This window comes from Diabrotica undecimpunctata, chromosome 9 (genome assembly GCF_040954645.1).
Source record: "Diabrotica undecimpunctata isolate CICGRU chromosome 9, icDiaUnde3, whole genome shotgun sequence".
NCBI classification, from domain to species: domain Eukaryota; kingdom Metazoa; phylum Arthropoda; class Insecta; order Coleoptera; family Chrysomelidae; genus Diabrotica; species Diabrotica undecimpunctata.
The window spans coordinates 52,893,003-52,918,795 of record NC_092811.1 but is presented as its reverse complement, the minus strand read 5'-3'; the positions used below and the strand labels follow the sequence as shown (position 1 = coordinate 52,918,795).

Sequence of the window (25,793 nt, the reverse complement as noted above, 5' to 3'; positions counted from 1 at the left end):
ATTTAAAAAATTTAACGTCTACAACAAGCTATTACGCAAAACAACCATATAAGCAACTTTCAATAATCATAAATTCGCTTTTCAAAAGTAAAGCCAATGCTAACGCAATGATTATTAAAGATCATTTTAAAACCCCTGGACAAATACGGAAGATATTATTGAAAAGAAATTGGAGACTTTTCAAAGATTATCTTCCAAAACCTTCCGCAGATAGGCAACCTGTCAGCCAAATTAATATAGTATAGTATAGTATAATTAATTATTAATATAATATAGTATAATATATTATATTAATAATTAATATACAATTTTTAAAAAATTTTACGTCTACAAGACGCAATTATGCAAACAACCATATAAGCAACTTCCAATAATCATAAATTGGCTTTTCAAAAGTAAAGCCAAGGCTGACATAATGATTATTAAAAATAATTCTAAAACTTGGGAATAACATATTTTACTTCATATATTTGGAATGTTTAGTTGTAGTCTAAAGCATATTTTGCCATATACTATATAAAATAAAACAACATATTAAACGAGAAAATTATTATTTAATCCAATAACATTGGTTTATAAATGAATTCATATAGTTCCAATAGATAAGAATCTTCTGATAAATGTTTGTATTTTTGTTGGTATTTTCTCATTGATTCAATTATAACTACATTGTCACAAATTGTTTCCATCAATTCAGCGTTGATTAAAAAGCACTTCTTTCTTCTAACTTGTTTTCAGTACAAAATTTCAAAGTTGAAAAGAAACAAAACTGTTCATAAAGATCCAGGCACAAGACTTCCATTGATATTCTGAAACAAAGATTACAATAATTAGAAATATTTGGCATGTTATATGAAATATATAAACAAAAAAAAACAATACTTTGTTATTCTACAAAAAAATAGAGTGGTCCAATAAAAAATTTCCGGCTACATGATGGTTCTAGCCTCAAAATGCATAAATGAACATTTTAATACCTTTATTCATGGTTAAAATCTACTCTCAGATGCAAAGTATGTGTGATGTGCAAAAGCTGATGGTTGCTTTTTATACAATCAAAGAAAGACAGCAGCTAGTCACGTGATTTTGCGAGCGGCGCCGTTCAGATGTTGTAAACTAAAGAGATTAGTCAAAGCGTGGTATAAATAATTTAGGTATGGAAAGTTGGATTAAAGTAATACCCTTAAATTGTTTTTAAATCACTTTAACTATTAAAAGCGCTTGTATCTGATATAAAGTTTTATGGTGAAAAATAATGAACAATGGGAACTTCTTCTTCGGCCTTACGTAACGTTGGATATAGATAAATAAATTTGAATATTTTCTAGCAGTGTCATCTATTGGCTACTTTACTAGTTGAATAATGTATCACTTTCCTTTTTTAGAGTAGTAGCAAAATTACAGTCATAGAGTAAACACGTGTTTCATTTTGTTCATCAAATCTCCATTTTTGTTCCAGAACTTTATAATTTCTCAATAGGTTATGGGCCCAGACGATTAAGTGGAAGATTTCCGATTAGTTCAAATAGTGTAGTACGTGTTCATTCGGTAAAAAGTTAGTGGATTAACAGTATCGAAAATGGCTGTAAACTATCTTACAAGTGTACCGCGTTTAACCGGTAGGGGCAATTACCAGGACTGGTCGTTTGCGGTTGAGAATGTCTTCGTTCTAGAAGGATTGTCCAAGTGTATCCAGGGAACTGAAGAAGACACAACAATTGTTGCCAAAGCTAAAGCTAAGTTAATATTGACATTAGATCCATCCCTATATTTGCATGTAAAAGATGCTTGCATGGCGAAAGATGTATGGGATACGCTAAAAAAATTATTCGAAGATTCAGGTTTTTCGAGGAAAATAGGATTGCTTCGAACGTTGATATCTTTACGGTTGGAAAACTGCAATTCCATGGAATCATACGTTAATCAAGTGATCGAAACGGCTCAGAAATTGAATAGGACCGGCTTCAAGATTGATGACACGTGGGTGGGGTCATTACTTTTGGCGGGACTTCCAGAAAGGTATATGCCCATGATTCTAGCTATCGAAAATTCAGGAATCGCTATTACCACCGACGAAATTAAATCGAAATTGCTTGATATGCAGATAGACGGCGCTAGCAGTGGAAAGCAGAAAGCTTTTGCTACAAAGTCGAGTGAAGTTAGCACTAATCATGTCAAGAACGTCAACAAGAAAGACAAGAGAAATATAACCTGTTTTCGTTGTAAACAGAAAGGTCATTTCATGAATAAGTGCCCTAATGCTAATAATAATGCGTTTAGTGCAGTGTTTTTAAGTAGAAAATTTAAATCTACAGATTTTTATATCGATTCTGGATGCAGCACGCATCTTACAGCTAGAAAAGATTGGTTGAGAAATATTCGAGATGGTAGTATGTCCAATATATCTGTGGCTAACAGTGAACTATTAACGGTAGAATGTGCTGGTGATATGATGATAACCACAATTGTTGATAATAAGAGATCTGAGGTAAGCATAAATAATATATCATATGTTCCTGATCTGACAACAAACCATTTATCTGTTTCTCAACTAATAAAAAATGGAAATGATGTTATATTTAACAATGCAGGTTGCAAAATATACAATAAAAATGGATTGATTGCAACAGCTGATTTGATAGACAATGTATATCGTTTAAATTTTAAAATGCCCAATAAGCAGAAAGCTTTTATGGCAACTACAATTAGTAGTGAAACATGGCACAGAAGATTTGGTCATATAAATTATAAAGACTTAAATCTAATGAAGAATGGTTTGGTAGACGGTATAAATTGCAACAGTAATATAACAAACAATGATGTATGCAAAGTATGTTGTGAACGAAAGCAGACTAGACCCCCATTTAGTTAGAGGTAATAGAGCTTAGTGCTTGCTTGGAGATTATCCATGCTGACCTGTGTAGACCGATGGAGATGACTTCATTAGGAGGTTCTAGATATTTCTTTATCCTTCAAGATGATTTTAGTAAGATGTCTTTGGTATATTTCCAAAAGGGTAAAGATGAAACTTTTCAAAATTTTAAATCTTTAGTAGAAAAACAGAAGCATACTAAAATAAAGATTTTGAGAACCGATGGAGGTGGTGAATTTTGTAGTAATATTTTTGAAAATTTTCTAACAAGTAATGGAATCATTCATCAAAAGTCAAATCCTTATTCTCCACAACAAAATGGTGCTGTAGAACGATTAATCAGATCGATAGAGGAGAAAGCAAGGTGTCTTTTGTTTGACTCTGGCCTCGGAAAAGATATTTTGGGCTGAAGCAGTCAACACTGCTGTTTATCTAAGAAACCGTTCAATTGTAACAGGTGTGACTAAAACTCCGATAGAAATTTGGACCAACAAAAAACCTGAAGTTGGTCATCTAAGAATCTTTGGATCTGAGGTAATGATGCTGATACCTAAAGAAAAAAGGTATAAATGGACAAAAAATCAAAGAAAACTGTTCTTGCTGGTTATAGTAACAACATTAAAGGTTACAGATTATATGATCCCAAAATAAAAGATATTGTTATAAGTAGGGATGTAGTAATAAATGAAAAATCAGTTGATGTTTCAATCACAGTTGATGAAGAGTTGTCATGATTATCAGATTCAGTGGGAGATAATCATGAATCATGTCAGGAACAAAATCATCATAATGAAAAGGACACATTGGTTGATGAAATTGCTGAAGACAACGATCCTGATTACTTATGTAACTTGCCAAACTTACCAGATGAAATCAGGAGATCAACCAGAATACCTAAGCCAAAAATGTTTGATGATTTTGTGAGTTATTTGTGTTCGGATAGTGACTGTGATCCAGTTAGTGTCGAGGATGCCATGTCAAGACCAGATAGTAATCTATGGTTAGCGGCTATGACAGAAGAACTGCAGTCTTTCCAGGATAACGCAGCATGGGAAGTGGTTGATGTTCCCGAAGATGGTTGTGTAGTGAAGTGTAAGTGGGTATACAAACGAAAGGTTGACAACTTAGGTAAAGTGAAATATCGTGCAAGACTGGTAGCAAAGGGTTACACTTAAAAGTTTGGAGTTGATTATAATGAAACCTTTTCTCCAGTCATAAGGCATTCTACATTAAGACTTTTATTTGCCTTGTCAGCAAATTTGAATTTGGATATTTTTCATCTTGATGTAGCTACGGCTTTTCTAAATGGTGATCTAAAGGAAAATGTTTTCATGGCTATACCTGAAGGTTTAGAAGTCGAAAATAACAAAATTTTAAGGCTTAAGAAAGCCATATACGGTTTAAAACAGTCAGCTAGGTCTTGGTATGAAAAAATCGATAACTTCTTAATTAATCTAGGTTATAAGAAATCTGATTATGAGCCATGTCTGTACATAAAGATGAAAAATAGTCTAAAAACCATTATCTCTGTTTATGTTGATGATTTTTTTATTTTTTCTAACGATTCAGATGAATCAGATAATTTAAAATTGAAATTAAATGAATGTTTCAAAATTAAAGATTTAGGAGAAATTAAGAATTGTTTAGGTATGAGAGTAACTCGTAATAAAGAGAATGGTGTTATAACTCTAGATCAAAAATCCTATATTGAACAATTGTTAAAAAGGTTCAATATGGAGGATTCAAAAGAAGTTGCTACCCCAATGGAGATTAGTTTAAGTTTGAATAGAGAAGATAATGCATCTCCTCAAGTGCCTTATCAGAATTTAATAGGTGGTCTTATGTATCTGTCAGTTTTGGCAAGACCAGACATTTCATATTCTGTAAGTTATCTCAGTCAATTTAATAATTGTCATTCAGAAACGCATTGGAAGCATGTAAAACGAATATTAAAATACTTGAAGGCTACAAAAGAGTATGGATTAAGTTTTTCAAAAAATGATAATTATTTAATAGGTTATGTAGATGCGAGTTAGGAGAGTAATTCTCATGACAGAAAATCTTATACTGGTTTCTATTTTCAGTTTTCTGGTGGACCTATTGTCTGGGAAAGCAGAAAACAGAATAGTGTTTCTCTGTCAAGCACAGAAGCTGAATATATAGCAATATCGGAAGCTGCTAAAGAGGCTATTTTTTTAAAGAATTTGTTGTATGAAATGTTGGGTATTGATGAAATTGTTATACTATATAATGATAATATGGGAGCTCAGAAACTAGCAATAAATCCTGTATTGAATAGAAGAACAAAACACATTGATATCCGATATCATTTTGTCAAAGAAGCTGTAAACAAAGGTTTGAAAAGCTGGAGTATTTAGACACAGCTAACATGCCAGCTGATCTCTTGACAAAAAGCTTGAGTCCTGTAAAACACAACAAGTTTTTGAAAGAGATTGGTTTAGTTAATGTAATGTCAGAAATATTTGTTAAATGATATTTTTTAAATTTGTTTATCTAGTGGGAGTGTTGGATATAGATAAATAAATTTAAATATTTTCTAGCAGTGTCATCTATTGGCTACTTCACTAGTTGAATAATGTATCACTTTCCTTTTTTAGTGTAGTAGCAAAATTACAGTCATAGAGTAAACACGTGTTTCATTTTGTTCATCAAATCTCCATTTTTGTTCCAGAACTTTATAATTTCTCAATAACGTAATCCAACTACATCGGCAACGACACACGCCTCCCCAAAATCAATCCAGTTTTCTATTTTGCGTCACTTGTTTCCAGTTGTGTCCTCCGATCTTCTTAATGTCATCAGCCCATCTCATTTGTGGTTTTTCTCTGCTTCTCTTTACTAACCATGGTCTCCATTGTTGTATTTCGTGGCTCCAACTTTTCTCCTTCAGTCGGGCATTGTGTCCTGCGAAGCTCCATTTTAATTTGGCAGCATGTTCTCTTGCGTCTTTTACTTTGGTTTTGCTTCTAATCCATTTGTTTGTTTTTTGTCTATAAGTCTCACCCCGAGCATTGATCTTTCCATTGCTCTTTTACTATTTTATGCATATTAGACTTGGTGAGTGTCCACGTCTGTGAACCATACGTGAGTATAGGGAGCATACACTGATCGTAAATTCTGGTTTTCAAATATTGTTCTATTTTAGTGTTTTTCAAAATCCAACTCAGTTTTCCAAATCCTGCCCACGCTAACCTTATTGTTCTGGTAATTTCGGCAGTTTGATTTTTTTGTTAACTTTCATTATCTGTCCCAGGTAGATGTATTCGCTTACTGTTTCTAAATGTATGTCGTTCAACGTTATTTCTTTAATGTTCGGTGTATTTGTCATTTTTCCAAGTTCATCTTAAGACCTACTTTTTCCGAAGCTTGAAATAGTTTCGTCATGATGGTCTGTAGTTCTTCGAAACTTTTAGCGAATATTACAATGTCATCAAGGTTTCTAAGATGACTCAGTTTTCTTCTATTAACATTTATTACTTTATCTGCCCAGTTAATGTCTTTGAACATGTCTTCCAGTCCAAGTGTTAAAAGCTTTGATGAGATAACATCTCCCTGGTGAACTCATCTGTTGATTGGTATAGCTTTGGTTTTTGCATCTATTTGTATTTTCATTGTAGCTTTCTTGTAAATATTATGTACGAGCATTACGTATCGGGAGTCTATCCTGCACTTGTTTATAGCTCTCTCTATTGCCCAAAGTTCTATCGAGTTGAATGCCTTTTCATGATCAACGATGCCAATGTATAAGTTCAAGTTATAATCACTGGCTTTCTCTATTAGCGTTCTGACTGTAAGAAGATGATCCACTGTACTGTAACCCTTTCAGAATCTTGCATACTGTATCAGTTGATAGCTTAACTTGTTAGTTATTACTCTCATAAACAGTTTGTACATTTGGGACAGCAGGGACATTGGCCTATAGTTCTTAATATCTCCCCTGTCTCCTTTTTTGAAGAGAAGTAGTGTCAAACTTTCATTCCAATCATCTGGGACTTCTCCTCTGTGAAGAGATTCGTTAGAAAAAATTTTCAATTCTTCGAGAATAATTTCACTCCCCTCCTTCAAAATTTCTACAAGTATTCCATCTGGGCCTGGAGCCTGGGAACTTGACACAAAATCGCTGAAATGGTTTACACTTTGTAAGAAACAATCGAAATTCTAGGTTTATACTACATAAATAGTAATTGTGCAAGAGCTGCTGCTAGAATTTTTGTTGAAATACACCGCAATAGACATGCAACTCATAAGTATGTGATTAAACTGATGCAGATATTTAGAGCAACAGGGTCAGTTTACAATAAAAAAAAAAACATTACTGACTGGGACTCATATAACGCAGCAATCAAAGTAATCGTTTTAGGGCAAGTTAACTTAGACTGAGCAATCAGTCACTTTTAACAATAAGCAGAGCAATCGGTATTTCACCTTCTACAGCCTTCCGAATCCTCCATAGATTTAAGTTTCATCCATACAAAATTAAATTGGTACAAGAGTTAAATGAAGAAGATTTTGATCGTCGTCTTGAATTTTGCGAATTAATGACACAATGCATCATTAACAATCCACAATTGTTAAGCAATATTTGCTTTTCGGATGTATGCTCATTTTCATTAAATGGCTTGGTGAACACACATAATTGTCGATGCTGGGCTGAGAATGACCCACACATTGTGTGTTAATTTCACATACAGCATCCTCAAAGATATATTATGTATGGTGTGGTATCATAGGTGATCACTGCTTCTTTATCACTGAAAACTTAAATGGTTGATCGTATTATAACAATAGCAGAAAAAAATAATAAACTTTCCGAAGATTTGGTTGTATTTCAACATGATGGATGTCCTTCACACTTTGCTCTACCTGTGCTACAATTTTTAAACGAAACTTTTCCGGCTCGTTGGATAGGTAAAAAGTGAGATAAAAAGAATGGTGGATTGGCCACCTAGGCCACTGGATTTAATACCGTTAGATTTCTTCTGACGGGAGTATTTAAAAACAAAAATTTATGCTAGTTAACTAGAATATGTGGATGATTTACGACAGGCAATAGAGGATGAATGCCGACAATTAACTGCAAACGTGTTAAGCAATGTCAGAGACCATTTACAAAATAGATTGTACTATCGTATGTAAGTGAATGGCATTCATTTTGAACCATTATTGTAAAAATTTTTGGTGGTGAAATATTCGTTCGAAATGTTATTTTTTCAATCCAGTTTTCTTGCTTTTTTATTTATTTTTCTCATAAACTAATCACTTTAAGCATCATGTGTTATACATTTTTGAAATCAGTACAAAAAGGAGAATCCAAATATCAAATAAAAAAAGGTGTAAGTAATTTAAAAAAAAAATATATGGGATGATATGAAAGGTGAGGGGTGCCTTTCCCAGCAAGCTGACATATGACAATGTCTCCCCCTTTAAATATTAATTGACGTGTTTTTACGCTTATCCTAACAATTAGAAGTTCAAAAGTTATTTAAGGATAAGTTATATCTGAAATGGATAGTTTTATCTGAAAAGCACTGTATAAAATATATATGCATAAAATACTAACAAGAAAGAAAAAATGCCAAATATCAATTGGTACCGATTTGAAGAAATGAGTACCTCTGCTTTTCATCTTAAGCAAGAGAAAAATAAATATATTTTTTTTGCATGTTCTGTAACAATAAATCAAAGACCGTAACTACTAGGGATTGTAGCATTTTGTATTAAAATTAAATATTTGTCAAAGATGTAATTCGGCTAAGAGCTATACTGCCCTCCTAACCTAAAGCGGTGTATCTCAAGAAAAGACAGCTTTAGAGAATGTGCATTTTAGTAAATTCACAGACTTCACTCATTCCTTCCTTCCATTTACATTTTTAAAAATGATTGTAATTATTTATTTTTATGAGATGTCTATTTTGATAGGGATCAGCCTTAAAAGTAAAAGACATCTCAAAAATGTAAGGTTACCATTTTCCTAACTTGAAATGTCAATTTCTTCTTTTGCAAATAAAACCAGAATTATTAATAATAAAAAAATAAATGTATATTTGAAGTTTCCGTTATCAAAACTGAATTTCACTTTTACAAAACTATAATTCTATCTAATGGGTTTTAAAAACAAGCTCATATGTCTGTACTAATTTCATACTAAATTTGATTTCTGTCTGTTAGCAGAACAACCTCATACTGTTTTTTCACACTAATTATGCATGCTATATGCAGTTTTCAGATAACCACAACTGTATACAAATAGATGGTTATAATCAAGCAGAATGACGCATACTCTAATTTGATACAGATTAGAACTAGTGTCCCACAATGAAGCGTTCTTGGACCCATTTTCTACATTTTTTTATGCCAGAGATACCTCTGAACTAAATATGGATACCATTACTACTAATTTGCTGATAAGAAAAAGCAGCAAGTAAGAACTGGACTAAACCATGGAGAATCAAGCTGAATGAAACTAAATCAAAATGTCTGGGTATCACTTTTCAGACAAAGCAAGTGGAAAAGGAGAAGTTTGAATTCATATATCCACCTATGATATTTTACCCATATACATAAAATGCTACCAAGCAATATAGTCAGAAAAGTCAAACTCTTCAGAAAGCTTAAGTGGACTGGCCAAAGAGAAAGGGGAAAGAACCTCTTCCTCGCAAGGCCAGCAACCATAAAAATGAAAGGAGATGCAAATGATAACTTTTGTAGACTTCAAACCTCATAGAGACAAAGGCAAAGTCCAATAAAGATAACTCTACCAAGGGTCTAGGGGAAAAGACAGTACAAGAGGAAACAATGATAAAGTTCATACAGATAAATCTTCAACATGTCAAGGCTGCTTCTTATACCATTGACAAAGAATTCACAAATGAAGCTACAGTTGTAGCACAAATCTAGGAACCTTGGGACGTCAGTCGCTTTAGCTCATTCAGATTCAATCCCGAAAAGTCCAATTAATGTCTCCAAAATACTGTCCTCTTTCAGTGGATGTCAAATATTATGGCGTTGGAGCACAAATTAGTCCAACTTTTCAAGACATACCAATCAAACATAACCTAGTTACTGAACAAACTGTAAATGCCAATATTTCACTTCTTAGATTTGCCTAGTGGATAGCACCAGATAGAAACAAATGTGGGTCGCATTAAAAGATAGTTTTTCATACAGAATAAGGTCAATATTAATTTCCCCTAATGCCGTTCTGATTAAAGAATGCTCATGCAATATTTTAGTATGTAACGGCCTTAAAAGAAGAGGTAGACCCAGAACGAGGTGGATTAATAAAGTGGAGGAAGACCTTAAACACGTGAAGGTAAGGGACTGGAAAAAGAAAAGCACAAAATAGAAGCGAATGGAGAAATATTGTCCACCAGGTTCTTCAGAGCAGTTAAGAATGTATATATGTCGCAGGCAATAGGTGTAACACGTCATTCCGTGAAAATAATAGTCATTACACGTATTGCCGGCAAACGCTGTATTACTTTCATTATTACTTTGTTTAACTGAAATTATGCGCCATTTCAGGAACTATGAATGATTGAACATTACAGCATCTGATGGTTGTATGTTTAGTCAATTCAGTCATAGAATTAAGATTTTACCACATATCTCGTTGCAACTGTTTATTGATATATAAATATGGATATCCACAAGAGCGTATTTTATGAAAAACTAAACCAATATTATAAAGTGAACAAAGACGAATTATGATGAAATGAATGAGTTAAAAACAACTTAAACCTAACATTAAATCATTTGGACTGTAACACCGTTCGCCCAAAGCGTAGACGGCAGTCCGTGAAATGGGGCATAATTTCAGTCAAACAAAGTAATAATGGTTGTAATACAGCGTTTGCCGGCAATACCTGTAATGACTAGGCTTTTCACGAATGACGTGTTACACCGATTGCCTACGACATATACATATTTAAGTTAGTTTTGTTTAAAATAATTGTAATTAGTTAATATTAGGATTATGTTAAAAAAATTCCCTAGGCCTTAACGGCCTGTTGTGCGTAAAAATAAATAAATGGACAATATCCTTAGAGATTCAAAATGAAAAATTTTTAGTTTATTTATTTTGTTTTATTTTATTAATATTTATAATAATATAAAGAAATTAAATAATAATTTACGTTCAGTACCTGAAATTGAAAATAATATCACACAAAAACTAAATAATTTTGCGTGCTAATAAATTAATTGGATCTGAAAATTTAAAAAGCAAACGAAAAGCAAAAGAAAATGATTCTACTATCTATGTAAAAACAGGAACTGTAATAGTAACTTTTAAAGGTAAGTCTATACCTACAGACGTAGTAATAGAAAAAATGATATACGAGGTTGAAAATTACACACCCAGAATGTTACAATGTTTAAAGTGCTTGACATTTGGGCATATATGTGTTCAATGTAGGGGAAAAGATATGTATGAAAGATGCGGTGAAGAACATAATAAATCAAGTTGTTCCAATCCGAACAATTTATTTTGAGTATTGTGCAAAGGAAAACACAGCCCTACTGAGAAGGGAGCAAATTGTACAGAAAGGGAAAAACTGGAGTATATTAAAAAGATTATGAATACTGAAAACATAGAACATATTACGCAGCTAATAATAAATATAGAAAATATTATTCAACAGCAAGTAAAGAACAAGAAAGTACTTCCAATAAATATACAATCTATAAACGAAAACGATCAAGTAGTATTGATTCTAGTAACATAGACAAAGAAATAATGGAAGCGCATGAAAAACACCAAAAGTACAAAGTCAGCCTTGTTATAATTTTAACAACCCTATGTATCATAATAACAGACAGATACAAAACGATAATCAAAGTAATATAGGAAAAATTATAGTAAACTTTATTTCAACAACTTTATTAATTTAAAAAAAAATCAAAAAAAAAATCAAAAAAAATCAGAGTAATCACAATTTAGATGAAAAAACGTTGGAATCATTGAAAAACAATATTTTACAATTATTATTAAATCTTGATGGCTAACATATCATTTCTTCGATGGAATGTGCGGTTAATTAAAACAAATAAGAATTATTTAGAAAAATTTGTGTATGACAATAAAATAGATTAAGGACTAATATCAGAAATATGGTTAAAGAAAAGTAATTTTATTAACTTTAAGGGTTTTAATATCTTTAGGAATGATAGGGATGATGGATATAGTGGTGTGGCCATACTTTTGAATGAAAAAATTAATTTTTATAATGGTCCTACTTTTCATCCAATCGAGGTAATGTGTAATAGCATATCAATTAAAATTAAAACCGGTAAAAAGATTAACATTTATTCTATTTATGTAAAACCAAATCTCAAAATTATGGTAAATGAATGGAAAAAGTTTTTTAATGGTATGGAGAAGCCTTTTATAATTTGTGGTGATTTTAATAGCCACAATTATGTTTGGGATTGTAGTACTGTAGACACTATAGGAAAAAATCTGTTAGAAGTTATGCCAGATTAACTTTAATGTTCCCCATCAATCTCTATGTTACCGAAATATTTTCAATATTCCTTTCCACAGAACAACCTATGGTATTCACAACCCACTGGTTAGATACATCAATATAACTTTAACTCAGTTAAAAATATCTCTTGCTTTGTGATATGTATATTCATCATCATCATCAGTAGCTGGATAACCCTTTCTGGATCCTGGATTGTTCTAGGATTTTCCGCCATTCTGTTCTGTTCCTTGCTTTGTTTTTGAAAGTTGGTAATCTTAAGTGTTTTCATATCTTGTTCCATATATCTAAGTTTGGGTCTTCCCTTTGACCTTCTCCCTACTGGTATTTACCTCATTATATGTTTTGGTTTTTCAGTCTCCAACATCCGTTCAACTTGGCCCATCCAGTGCAGATGTCCCATCTTTATGGATGTTATGACCTTGGGTTCATTGTATGCTGTATGATATTGGGTTTGTTTAATTTTGTGCTTGTTATATTTTGTTCTTGTTATAATTTGTTTGTTTTTTTTTTAGTATGTAAGATTTTTAGTTTCATTTTTTTTAACTTTTTAATATTGATTTTATATTATAAGTAATTTCAAGTTTTGAATCCTAACTGTGATAATGTATATTGTAATTTAAACTGTTAATGGGTATTAAATAAATAAATAAATTTATATATAAGTCTAAAATGATCAAAATGTCCAGTAAAATACAAGAGCCAATTCACTGTAGAAAAAAATTATAGTTTTAACTCTGATTTAGCTGATATTTTGCGAAATATACCAATTTCACATGGGATAATCAGAATATGGATAAACTTAACAAACTCATGTACATTTAATCCAGTCTAAGATGCTACTATCACAGAACACCTAACACTAACTACACAGTTTGTTTGATTTTTTTACCATGAACTACACCAAATGAATTTTATTTATTTGTTTATCACTATGTTATAGATTTACTTATTAGGGAATCAAATAAATAATTGGAACAAAAAATAATTTATGGTATTGTTGATGAAAAAATTACACCACACTATATGGCTGCTGATGGAAAGGAGTTGTCTTTGACTCTGACAATTTGGATGGGTCTAGATAAAAAGCCCTCATTGTGAGACTATTGGAGCAACAACCTTTGCTTCAAAAATGTCATTAGTACACAATGGGGAATGAGCAGAAACAGATACGAATCTATTCTCCATTCTACTGACAATCAAAAATATGACAAAGATGACAAGTTATACAAAATAAGTGCATTGATAACAGTAATGAGTACAAAATTCCAAATATGGTGTGTTCTACCAGTATATCCCCAGTAAACAACATAAAAATTGACAAAAATTATTGAAACTATGTGCTGCTGGTGGATATACTTATGCAATAAAATTATATAGAGGAAAATTTACTCAATCAGAGAATACATGTGTTGCAACCGATGTGGTGTTACAACTTATGGCGCTGATATTAAATAGAGGTAGAACGTTGGTGGCAAGCAATTTTTACACAAAATTACTTTATCTCATCAACTAAACGTAGTAAATTCTTATTTAATCGGAAAGCTACATTCCAAAAGGAAATTTAATCCGTTACATGTGGTTTCTGCTATATTAAAAAATTGTGAAATGAAAGCAATGCAGAGCAGTACAAACACAATCGTAGATAAGTGGAATGATAAAAGAGATGTATTGTTTTTGAGTAGTAAAGATGTATCAGAAATGTAAGATGTATATACTTCAATAGACACTATTAAAAAACCATCCACTATAACAAAATATAACAAAACGAAATCCTGTATTGATGTGTCAGATCAGAAAGAAGCATATGCACCTATAATTCAGAAACATTTTAATATTTGCACAAAAACCAAATATATTATCTTTTTATTTCTAGGGATTAAGTGATAACGAAAAATTATTTTTGAGTTGTTAACTAACACAGCAGTTGTAAACACCCATCTACTTTTCACAGAAGTGACTAAAAGGAAAATATACATAACTCAGTTTTGTGAACAACTGGTAATGGCATTACTTCAGTTGTATATGAATGACAACTGACCAGGAGAAAAAGAATTAGACCAATGTCTCACAGACCTAACAAAACATGAGAGATGTTCATCATATTACAGGAACATTGTCATGAAATACTGACATGCACAGGCCATAACAGATGCTAAAATCCACAGTGTGCATACCATCTAATGAAGTTACTTAATCTGTATCATTTCAGAAATGTTGTTTTGCTATTCAAGTTATTTCTCTAAAAAAGTAATGTGTCCAAATGTGATGCACACTTTATCACAGAAGATCTTGTGTACTAAAGATGGATACACAATAAATGTAATTGAAATAAACATTCATTTTCCTAAAAAATTATTTAATTTAGTCTACATCTATCAATAAAACAATGTATCTGGTCCAGCAGTAAAAGTTTAGTATATTAACCTGGTTAAAGTGTTGAGTCAGCTAAAGACAGAAGATCATTCAAAGTGTGTAACTAAGGAGTAACTTCGTGGAGGGGTATCAAGCGATGCTACTTACCTAGTATGATACATTAAATGAAAATCAGACAAACACATTTTATAAACAATATAAATGAAGGGAATGATGATTCTACCAAATATTCAGTAGAATAACTTTTTTATGCTACCTACTATGTGCTAGAATATCTTTTTTGCTATTATACAGGTAGCACTAAAAACAATATTCATTTCTATGATAAAAATGTCTGGCCATTAATATTCCTTGCCCTGCTATTTTACAAAAAAATAACATATTCAAATGATAAGGATGAATATAAATCTAATTACATACTCTAGACATGCCAAAACTAACAACCTAATGAATATATAACCAATATAACATAATGGGTCAAAGGTTTAAAAAACAAACTATTGTATTTTCTAAATACATATTTACATTTTAATAAAATCAAATGTATCTATAATACAATCCAAATCAGTTTCATCCTACAAGGAGAATTATAAGAAAAGTTATGAAGCATGTCAAAATTTGGCTAATATAAATTCAGAATTGGGAACTAACAAATTTAAAAAGGTAATTAATTGCATTGAACTATATTCACAAAATAAGAATTAAAGAAAAGATGTTTGATGACTAACAATAGAAAAAGTAATAAAATCTATTCATGAGGTATCTAACTCAGATCAAAATTTCTTGGATGAAGATGTTAAATTAGGATATTGGATAACAACAGGATTAATCCCACTTAATTGGGAAATGCAAAACAGAAGTAGATAAACTAATTATAATTATATGAAAATCTTAGGAGTTAGCATAAGAGGTACAAAAAGAGGTCTGATTAAAGCTCTAGACTCAACTTTCAAAAGTATTATCTATGGATAATGTATGGGCAACTGGCCAAAAGTATAATTTATAATTTACAAAAAAATCAAATGTATTATCCCGAAATTTAAACAATGGATCAATGTATTGTGTTTTACTTACTATTAACTTACACGGAATATTTTTCCACTGATAAGTCTAGTTTTTTTATAGGACTCAAAAAATAAATTAATTATTGAAAACCATAAGTACCACACTTACAAAAACTAGTGTAGGTCTGTGGAAACCATAACTGTTACTATAATTGTTAAATTGATTACTTACTTCCATTGGTTCATGATAGATTCCTCACTGGAATTGAAACTAAATTCGCAAATGTTTTAAAGAACACATTATTTTTTTAATTTGTCGTATGAAATTAAAATGGTGTAGATCCATATGCGGTGTTCAAATTTTTAATCCTCTCATTTCATAAGAAAAAACTCATTTCTCAGCCAGCTCTCTGCCACCTCAACCTCACCGTCCTCACCTTACACTTGACGCCATCCAGATTCAGACACCAGACGCCATCATAGTAAAAAAAATTGCGTATCTCGCCAAGCATTTCCGATATGCGCACGCATTGTGTCCGTGTAGGTGTGTTCCGAATTTGGAAGGCAAAATTGCAGTAGAACCGGTAACTCAGATTTGGGTGAAAAAAAAGACTATAGGAAAAAGAAAAAATTGGTTTATGTACTATGATTATTAGTTTAGTGCTTAGACCCACGGTCCGTAGACTTACTACGGTTACCTCTTCCGACTGGGGTCGGGATGCTTGAGTTACGTCACCAGAGTACACAAGAATACAAAACCCATTTATTCGCGATTAAAACCGAATGTAGAGGGCAGGTCGATTGCAGTGTTGATTGGTTGAAGGGGAAGAAATACGTCACGAGAGTACAGTTTCGGGCTTAATGTTCATTGGTTAGGTGGAAGAGGCAACCGTAGTAAGTCTACGAACCGTGGCTTAGACCATTAAAACCAATCAAGTGGAAGTGACGTCACACTTTGGCAAGAACTCAACATTAGATTGGGTTTTTAGAAAAGCTCTAATAAAATTATCTAATATTAGATGAATTTTAATAAAACTGAACAATTTTGTAAAATATATGGAAGATAAATCATTTAGCAAAGGAATTAATGAATATTTTTGAATTAACCCATTAACGCCGAGAAAAAAAAATTTCTTAAAATTTTAGAAATTTACAATAATAATGACTAAAATAAGACCCTACAACATACTTTTGACCATATTTTTTTATTAGGAACAACAAGATGCTTTAAAATAGCTGTTCCCATATGGGCTCGTTAGGCGCAACCTATATTATACGCAAAAAAAAATTATTTTTTATAAAAATTAACTATTGATTATGAAACATTCGAAAACAATCTATACAAAGTCCAATATTGCATTTGCAGCACATTGTTCGTCCCCTACTATTGCAATTGTCACCCCCACATCTTCGCCTTTTACCTTCGGGGACTGTAATAATGTAATGATGCATTCCATCATATCTAATATCATTGCTAACTCGAAAATCACTCGCTGCTGCTTTCGGTGCTCGTCCAGTAGCTTTCGGTTGTACCCTGTATCTTGTTAAATACGTCTGAAATAAAGAAAAGAAACACAAGAGTACTACTAAATAGCTTCCTTCTACCTGTTTATTTACCTGGTAAATACTTCGTCTAAAATCTAGTTTACTAATTTTTCGGCCACTTTTTCTGTACAAAATCCATGCATTCTGTAATGCAGCATCAATTAGATAAGTAAATATGGGCCAGTACCATTTCTTTGATCTAATACCAATGCGATAACTACAATCAGATAAAAAATTATATTCTAAAGGCAGACAAAGAGACAAACTTACCAAGATATGTTGTCCATTTGGTCAGTTCCACCCATATTTTTATTGTATTCCGCTATAAGATTAGGCCTTGGTATGGGAAGTATTTTCTTTTCTTTTCTTTTCTGTTAAACCTGTCTACTGCCTTCACTGGCTCAATACCATAACTCGTACTAGCAAGGGTGACAACATTATTGTCCATCCATCTAACATACACTATTCCCGTTTCCCTGTCTAAAATGTATGAAAAGTATCCTCTTCTTTGTTTTTCAACCTCCTTTTTTGAAGGAAGAGGGCAGTCCTTTGGCAAGCGGTTTTCCCTTATAGTGCCGGTTCCAGTATAACCATTAGCTTTTAGAGTACATAATAAATTTGGATTTGTAAACAAGTTATCGAAAAAAAAAATTGTACGGAAAGTTTCCTTTTTCCTTTAGTTCCTCAATCATTTGCAGTAGAGGAGCCGTTGGTTTTCCAAAAATTGATTCATAACTAGAATTTGATCTGGGATTTTTTCCTTGGTATACTTCAAAATTCACCAAGTAACCATTCGGAGTATTCAACGACCAAACTTTGTATCGAAATCTTACTGGTTTGCCACGGATGAATTGTTTACGTAATCATCGATTCATCGTAGGAAAGATTTGGTTCAGGTATAAAGTGTTTAAGAAAACTTGATTTTAAGTGGTCTGTAATTAGCTGAAGCTTGTACATTTTATCAGAGGTGTTTACATTGTTATTATCAGCAAAATGAATAAATCTGCATATTTGCAAGAATCTATCACGGCGCATGGCTTCTGATATCATAATATTTTTCATATCATCTGAGTTTTCCCAATAACTTCTTTTCGATGGCAAAACATTAATTCCACTGAGGATCAGAATACCAATAAAAACTTTTAATTCTTCTATGGTCAGAGTAGGATTAGGACAATTTTGAAATAAAGCATAGTTTACCGTTTCATGTAAAATTATTTGAAGCAAATCGTCGGAGAAAAAACATTCAAATATCTCTGAACAGCTCAACGATTGGTATTTAGAGTAGTCCCCTGGTGGAAATGTACGACTACCGGTTTGCAAATCTCCTTCAACAAAATTGGTGACTGCTGGTTTGATGGCTATATTCAGTGAATAACTGTCCTTATTTGGAACATGTACATGAGTTGATGCAGATAAAATATCAATATTATCAAGGTTGAGTCCCAGTCTGTCTTTGTTCGCAAATACAATCTCAGCTGGAGCACTCAGTTGTCCTGCCGACAAATTGTCTGCTAAACCACTCTCATCTTCATCTGCAGAGTCTTCATCAGTTAAGATGTTACTATCAGGAGGCTCAATATATATATCTACGGCATTTCCTTCATCATAAGCTATATCTAGAGCTTCTTGAAGCGTAATTCCCCTAAAATAAAACACATTATTCTTAAATGGCATTAACGCCTAACGAGCCCATATGGGCACACCTATGTTTAGAGGCAAATTTTATAGCCATAATAATTTAGACAAAAACAGTTTTTACATACTAACATTCCTTCACATGTTATTGATAATATACGTATAAATGCAATTAGCTAGATAATATTTTCAGAGTTAAATAATACTTACACAAATTTGATGTCCATATTTTTCACGAATATTACTATCACATGTATTCAAATATCCAAAACAAACGAAACCTTTTACCACTGGTTCGCACAAACTCTCCTAGGTATGTATCGACATGTACTAAACTTGTCTGACCACTCAAACCGCTTCGGAGTCCCCACTACAAAAAATTCTTCACGTTTAAAAACCTCCTTCTAACGAGCTCATATGGTACCGTTAGGCGCTAATGGGTTAAAGTAATTTTGTAAAAATGAATGTTTTATTTGAAAGTGTAGGTACCTAGACTTGTAGATTTTTGTCAAAATCAACATTTTGCAATAATGAACACAATGTTCCAACTACCCGATAGAAGATTGTACACTTGGAGATCTCCTGCAGACAACAAAGATCGCATAGTCAGAAATCAAATAGACTATATATTAGTCAAAAATAGATACAAAAACTCAATTAAAGCAGTAAAAGCATACCCCGGAGCAGATGTCAACTCTGACCATAACCCGCTGATAGCTAGAATCCACGTGAAACTTAAAAATATTGTAATACCTAAAAATAAACCAACGTTTGATTACAAAAAATTAAGAAAAAGAGAAATACATCAAAAAGTGATCCAACAAGTCAACTCAAATCTAACAGAAGTGGGAGAAGAAATCTTAACATCAGAAGATGTGAAAACAGAAATGGATGATTTCAGAAATTCTAGCATTAACGGAAGATAGGAGAAAAGCCATAGGAAGAAATGAGCCAAAATATCAAGAACTACAAAGTAGAATTAAAATGGAGATAAAAAAGGCCAAGGAAAAGTGGTTAACAGATCAATGCATAGAAATAGAAGAGTATGACAGAAAATACGACAGCTTTAATATGCATAAAAAAATAAAAGAACTAACAAATACCAAAAAGCGAACACACTATGGGATACTCAAAGATGATAATGGTAAACTCATTGCAGACACCAAAGATAAACTAAGATTTTGGCAAGAATACATAATAAAACTATTCGACGATGATAGAATGATACAAGAAGAACCACAGGAACAAACAGGACCGAAAACTATAATGTGTGAATTAGAACAGGCAATTAGAAATGCAAAGACCGCAAAATCAGTAAGCCCATATCAGATACCCACTGAACTAATTAAATGCTTTGACGAAGAAACACTGCATATACTTTTAGATCTGTTCAACAAAGTATATACAACAGGAGTAATACCCCAAGATTGGTTGCTGTCCACGTTTGTAACACTACCAAAGGCAGTACATGCGATAGAATGCTCCCAGTACAGAACAATTTCCTTAATAAGCCACACACTTGAGATATTCCTCAAAATAATACATGGAAGACTATACAAAAAAATAGAAAAAGATATAGATGGCACCCAGTTTGGATTCAGAGGAGGACTAGGAACGAGAGAGGCTCTGTTCGCTTTTAACGTTCTCGCGCAAAGACGACTAGATATGAACCAGGATCTCTATGTCTGCTTTATATATTATCAAAAGGCTTTTGATAGAGTACGACATCAGAAACTCGTAAAACTGTTGAGAGAAAAGAATTTGGATAGTCGAGATATGCGGGTTATTGTCAATCTGTACTGGAATCAAAAAGCAAAGGTTAGAATCGAAAATGTCGAAACAGAAACAATAGGAATCAAAAGAGGTGCTAGACAGGGTTGCGTGCTGTCCCCATTGCTATTCAATCTGTACAGCGAAGCTATTTTTAAGGAAGCAATATCAGAGGAACAACAGGGTATATCAATAAACGGTAAAATCTTAAACAACATAAGATTCGCAGACGACACCGCTGTTTTTGCAGACAGTCTAGAAGCATTGCAACGCTTAGGAAATAGATTACATCAAGTCAGTATCAAATATGGACTAAAAATTAACGTTAAGAAAACCAAGTTCATTATTATTTCTAAGCAACCTACAGTAGGGAGGCTAGATATCGAGGGAAAACAAGTAGAAAGAGTGAATAACTACAAATATCTGGGAACCTGGGTAAATGAAAACAATGACCAAGGTAGAGAAATAAGGACACGCATTGAAATTGCAAGAGAAGCATTTATAAAAATGAAAACAATGTTTGTCAATCGAGACCTTCCTCTGGATCGGAGGATAAGAGCCTTAAGATGCTACGTGTTCTCGACTTTGTTGTATGGAATGGAAAGCTGGACACTAAAAGTGGATAATATAAAAAAGTTGGAATCATTTGAGATGTGGTGCTATAGAAGGATTTTGAAAATACCATGGACTCAACGAGTTACAAACGCAGAAGTGTTAAGAAGGCTACAAAAGGATTGCGAGGTCATAAAGCACATCAAAACAAGAAAGCTGGAATATTTAGGCCACATTACCAGATGTGCTAAATATGAGATATTAAGGCTCATAATGCAAGGTAAAATCAAGGGTAAAAGATCCATAGGAAGACGAAGAATTTCCTGGATGAGAAACCTAAGAGAGTGGTATAGTTGCAGCTCAGTAGATCTTTTCAGGGCAGCCGCCAATAAGGTACGGATAGCTGTGATGATAGCCAACCTCCGATAGGAGAAGGAACTACAAGAAGAAGAAGTACCTTCCTCTTCTTGTTTGATAATTTTTTTTATTTATTTATTTATTGCTAATTTCATCTACTTCAATACAGTAATAAGTAAACATGATGTGGCCTGTGGCAGGTGTCGTCCATTGACGACTCTCTGGAATTTACCTAGGAGCTAGGTCTTCTGGCCAAAGTCTTTTTAGACGTCTGTCAACCAGTGGGGGGTCGAATAATTCGTCTATGAGATGGTTTGGATGGTCTGCGCTACGATTCATGCATCTTCTGGAGTGGTCAGCAATCACATCATTGATGAAGGGGATGTTGAGGTCTGCATGAAGGGTTTGGATTGACACATACCATGGGGCTTTAGCTAACATACGAATAGTTTTTGACTGGAATGTTTGTAGTATTTTGGTGTTGGATGGTTTGCTACAGCCCCACAGCTCAATTCCGTATGTCCACACTGGTTTGAGTATTGTTTTATAGATGGTCAGTTTGTTTTCTAATGAAAGTTGCGATCTTCTGTTGATTAGCCAGCTCATATTTTTAACTTTTAGGTCGAGATGTCGTCGTTTGGCTGCAATATGTGATTTCCAAGTAAGTTATTCGTTTAGATGAAGGCCCAGGTACTTTACTTCTGTTTTTAATGGTATAGGTGAATTATTTAGGTGTAGTTGTGGACATCTAATTCTTCGATTTGTGAAATTTACTTGACAAGACTTGTTTGTGTTGACGTTTATTTTCCAGCATTCAAGCCAGTCTTCTAGTTCATTGAGATGATTTTGCAATTTGTTAAATGCTAATATTTCGTTGATGTCTGATGCTAGTATAATGCATTTTCGGATAATAGAAATATTGCAATTTCGCTAATAGGAATATCAGCAGTGGAGATTTGGTAAAGGAATGGGCCAAGTACACTGCCTTGAGATACTACGGATTTTATTTGGTGGTGGTTGGATAGAGCACATTCGTATTTAACTTGGAAGTATCTGTCGGACAAGTATGATTTAAGGAGAAGGTAGATTTGGTCGGTTTGCTGAGTTTTTATTTTAAGGTGAAGACCCTCGTGACACACTCTATCAAATGCTTGCTGTATATCGATGAATGCTGATAGACAGATTTATTTCCCTTCTAGGCTCTCTTTTATTTTGTTGACTTATCTAGGGCACTGTTGTATGGTTGAGTCATTTGAGCGAAAACCAAACTGATGATCTGGGATAAGGTTTTCTGTAGGTAATATTGTTTCTATTCTGTTAAGAATTAACCTTTCGAAGACTTTTCCAAGTCGGAAGGAGACTTATTGGTCTGTACGAACTGGCTTCAGTTAGAGGTTTACCAGGTTTAGGTAGCTGACAGGGTGCATTAAGGAAGTTTCTAATTTTCTCGTCGTTAATATCGTTGGCCTGTGGGGTGGAGAAGACGGTTAATAGATGTTCTGCAAATCTAAGAGAAAGGTTTGTGACATATCTTTCAAAGGATTCGTTTTTAGTTGTTTGAATAGCGGAATGAAGTCTGTGTGTGAGCCTGTTTAGATTTGTTGTATCTATCGCGTTTCTTGTTCTTTGCCATTTGCGTCGGGCTCTTCTTCTTTCTTCTACTAGTGTTCTAATGTGGAGGGGTATACTATACCTTTCGTCAATGGTTTTTTCCTTTACAGGAAATGTGTTGTATTTTTGTTCCGTTAGATATTTTACAGCTTCTTCAATATCATTTTTGTGTTTGAGTTGAATGTCAAGAGATATTTTTTCATTGATTTCTTCTTTGAATTGAACCCAATTCGTGTTACTGGAACATAGCCTTGGTGCAAGAGTTTTCCAAATTATATTGGTACTTAAGGTAATAAAGATGGGCCTGTGGTCCGAATGTAGACCAAAACTGGGGGTGATATCGATGTGTATTTCAGGTAATCCCTTAGTTATAGCAAAGTCTAACAGATCAGGAATTTTGTTGTTATCGGCGGGCCAGTATGTGGGGGTACCAGTTGTTAGGTATTTCAGGTTATTAGATTTCTGCATTTTGGAGATATTAGTCTTGCTTCTCAGGTTGTATATTTTGCATTCCAGTTCCCTGCCACTAGGAAATGTGAGCCAAGTTGTTCAAAAAACTCTCTGTATTCCTCCAGATTGATGGTATGGCGTGATGGGTTGTAGATAGAAGCTATTGTTAATGGGAAGGTGAGCGCTTGTACTTTTCTGATAGTAATCTGAATTTTGTTGGTGATATATGGAGCAAGTTTGTAGTGTTTTATGTACGAATTATTACAACTGAACCAGCATGGGCTGTTCCATCTGGATGGTTTGCGTAATAGAGTAGTAGAGTAGTGTGGAATTTTTATAAAAGACCTCTCAGTTGTGTGACTCTCAGATATAAGTAGGATGTCTATTTTGTTTAATTTTAGAAATAGTATAATTTCTTGCACATGGTTTGTTAGACCATTTGCGTTCCACTCTGCTATTCTAAGTGAGTTAACCATTACGACGTTCTATTTATCACTGTTGTAAGCATGCTTAGTATCATGCTGTTTTGGGTTATCAATTGTGCAAACATATTTTTAAATTCGCTGAGGAATTCTGTAAGTTTATTTGAAAGGTCTGAATTATTGGTGTTGTCTTGTGAAGAAGTATTAGTTACTGCAACTTGAGCATATGTTACATGTGATTGGCTTATGTGGTGAGCATTTGTGTTATTATTATTTAGGCTTGCAACTCTAGGTATAGGAATCCTGCTTGTTATATTTTTGTTTATCGAATTTACTAGGTCTTTACATATTATACCATTATATAAGGCACATGTTGCACAATTAACTTAAGGGGATTTAGAAAGAAATATTCCACACTTATATAAGGCATGAGGCGAAAAACATAAGATGCACTTAGATTGCTTCACTGTATTTGGGCTGGATTCTACCAGAAAACTACATAAGGGTTTTTTATTGTTAAACTGTTTTATTGGACTCTTCGGATTATATGAATTAGATGAAGAAGCAGTATACTGAACAGACTCCAGTGCGATGCATTGCCTACCTAAAAACGGCATTAATTGTCTATAAGTTGGCAATTCCTGGGCAAGGCTATGTTCCAGTTCTAAATCGGTTCTGGTTTTTGAATGTAATTTATTAAGGAGCATGTTAAATAGCAAAAAATCCCATTGATCTACAGGCAGCTTCATTACTCTGAAAGCAGCCACATTTTCTGCAAAGATACTTAAAAGTTTTCTTAGTTTAAAAGAATTTGCCTTTGAAATTGAGGAAGCATTAAAAATTTCATTGTAATAATGACTAGCTAAGATACGTTTATTTTGATATCGTTTTTCCAGTTTTTCATATGCCACAATATAATTTCACTCAGTAAGAGGAATACCTTTGATTAAACCTAGGGGTTCTTTACCCAAAGAAGTAAGAAGATACTGAAACTTTTCAACATTAGATATGTCAGTATTATTGTGGATTAGACAATTAAACAGATCATAAAAAGTAGGAAAATCCTTATAATGGCCTTCGAAACGAAGTAAGGAAAGTTTTGGAAGGTTTACGACGCTTCTACGGTTAGAAGAATTAGGATTATCTATAGTAGACATGTTTGCCGATTGAGAAGATGAGTCAATAAAAAATCGTGTTTTAGTGATAAAACTCCATAAAAGGCTTTATCAGCATTTAATCTCATCATCATAGGAAGAAAATTCATCATCATCGATTAACGAAATGACAGTGTTATGATTAGTTTGAAATTCATTATAAGTGCCATCAATAGCATTTGCTCTAGCAAGAAATAGAGGTTTTAAAGACTCGTCATTAGCAACACTAATACCACATTTATAAGTTTCCTGTAATATTTTAAAAGCGGTAGTTCGATTTAAATTGGCAACAAAACAAATTTAAGTTTGAACTTAAGTGATGTATTATAATTATCAAATAAAAAAATTAAGTAATCAAAGACACAAGTGGTATCAAATAATAAACGTCAATTAAATAATTGTTATTTTGTTATAAATAAGCAGATAATAACAAGTAATTTTATTTACCTATTAAATTTAAAATAAACCATAAACTAACCTAATTAACACGATCCCAACAAAGTAGAAAGTAACCGATAATAATAATTAACGCTAAG

At 33.0% G+C, this 25,793-nt stretch overlaps 1 long non-coding RNA gene across 1 annotated transcript; it reads right to left on the bottom strand.

Annotated features, from left to right (window-relative positions):
- Positions 1-534: 534 nt before the first annotated feature.
- LOC140449550 (uncharacterized) lies at positions 535-16,225 on the bottom strand. The gene is made up of 2 exons (XR_011951826.1): positions 15,991-16,225; positions 535-809 (listed from the first exon to the last, which is right to left on the bottom strand). It is a non-coding gene; the product is annotated as an uncharacterized lncRNA (long non-coding RNA).
- Between the last annotated feature and the right edge of the window lie 9,568 nt (positions 16,226-25,793).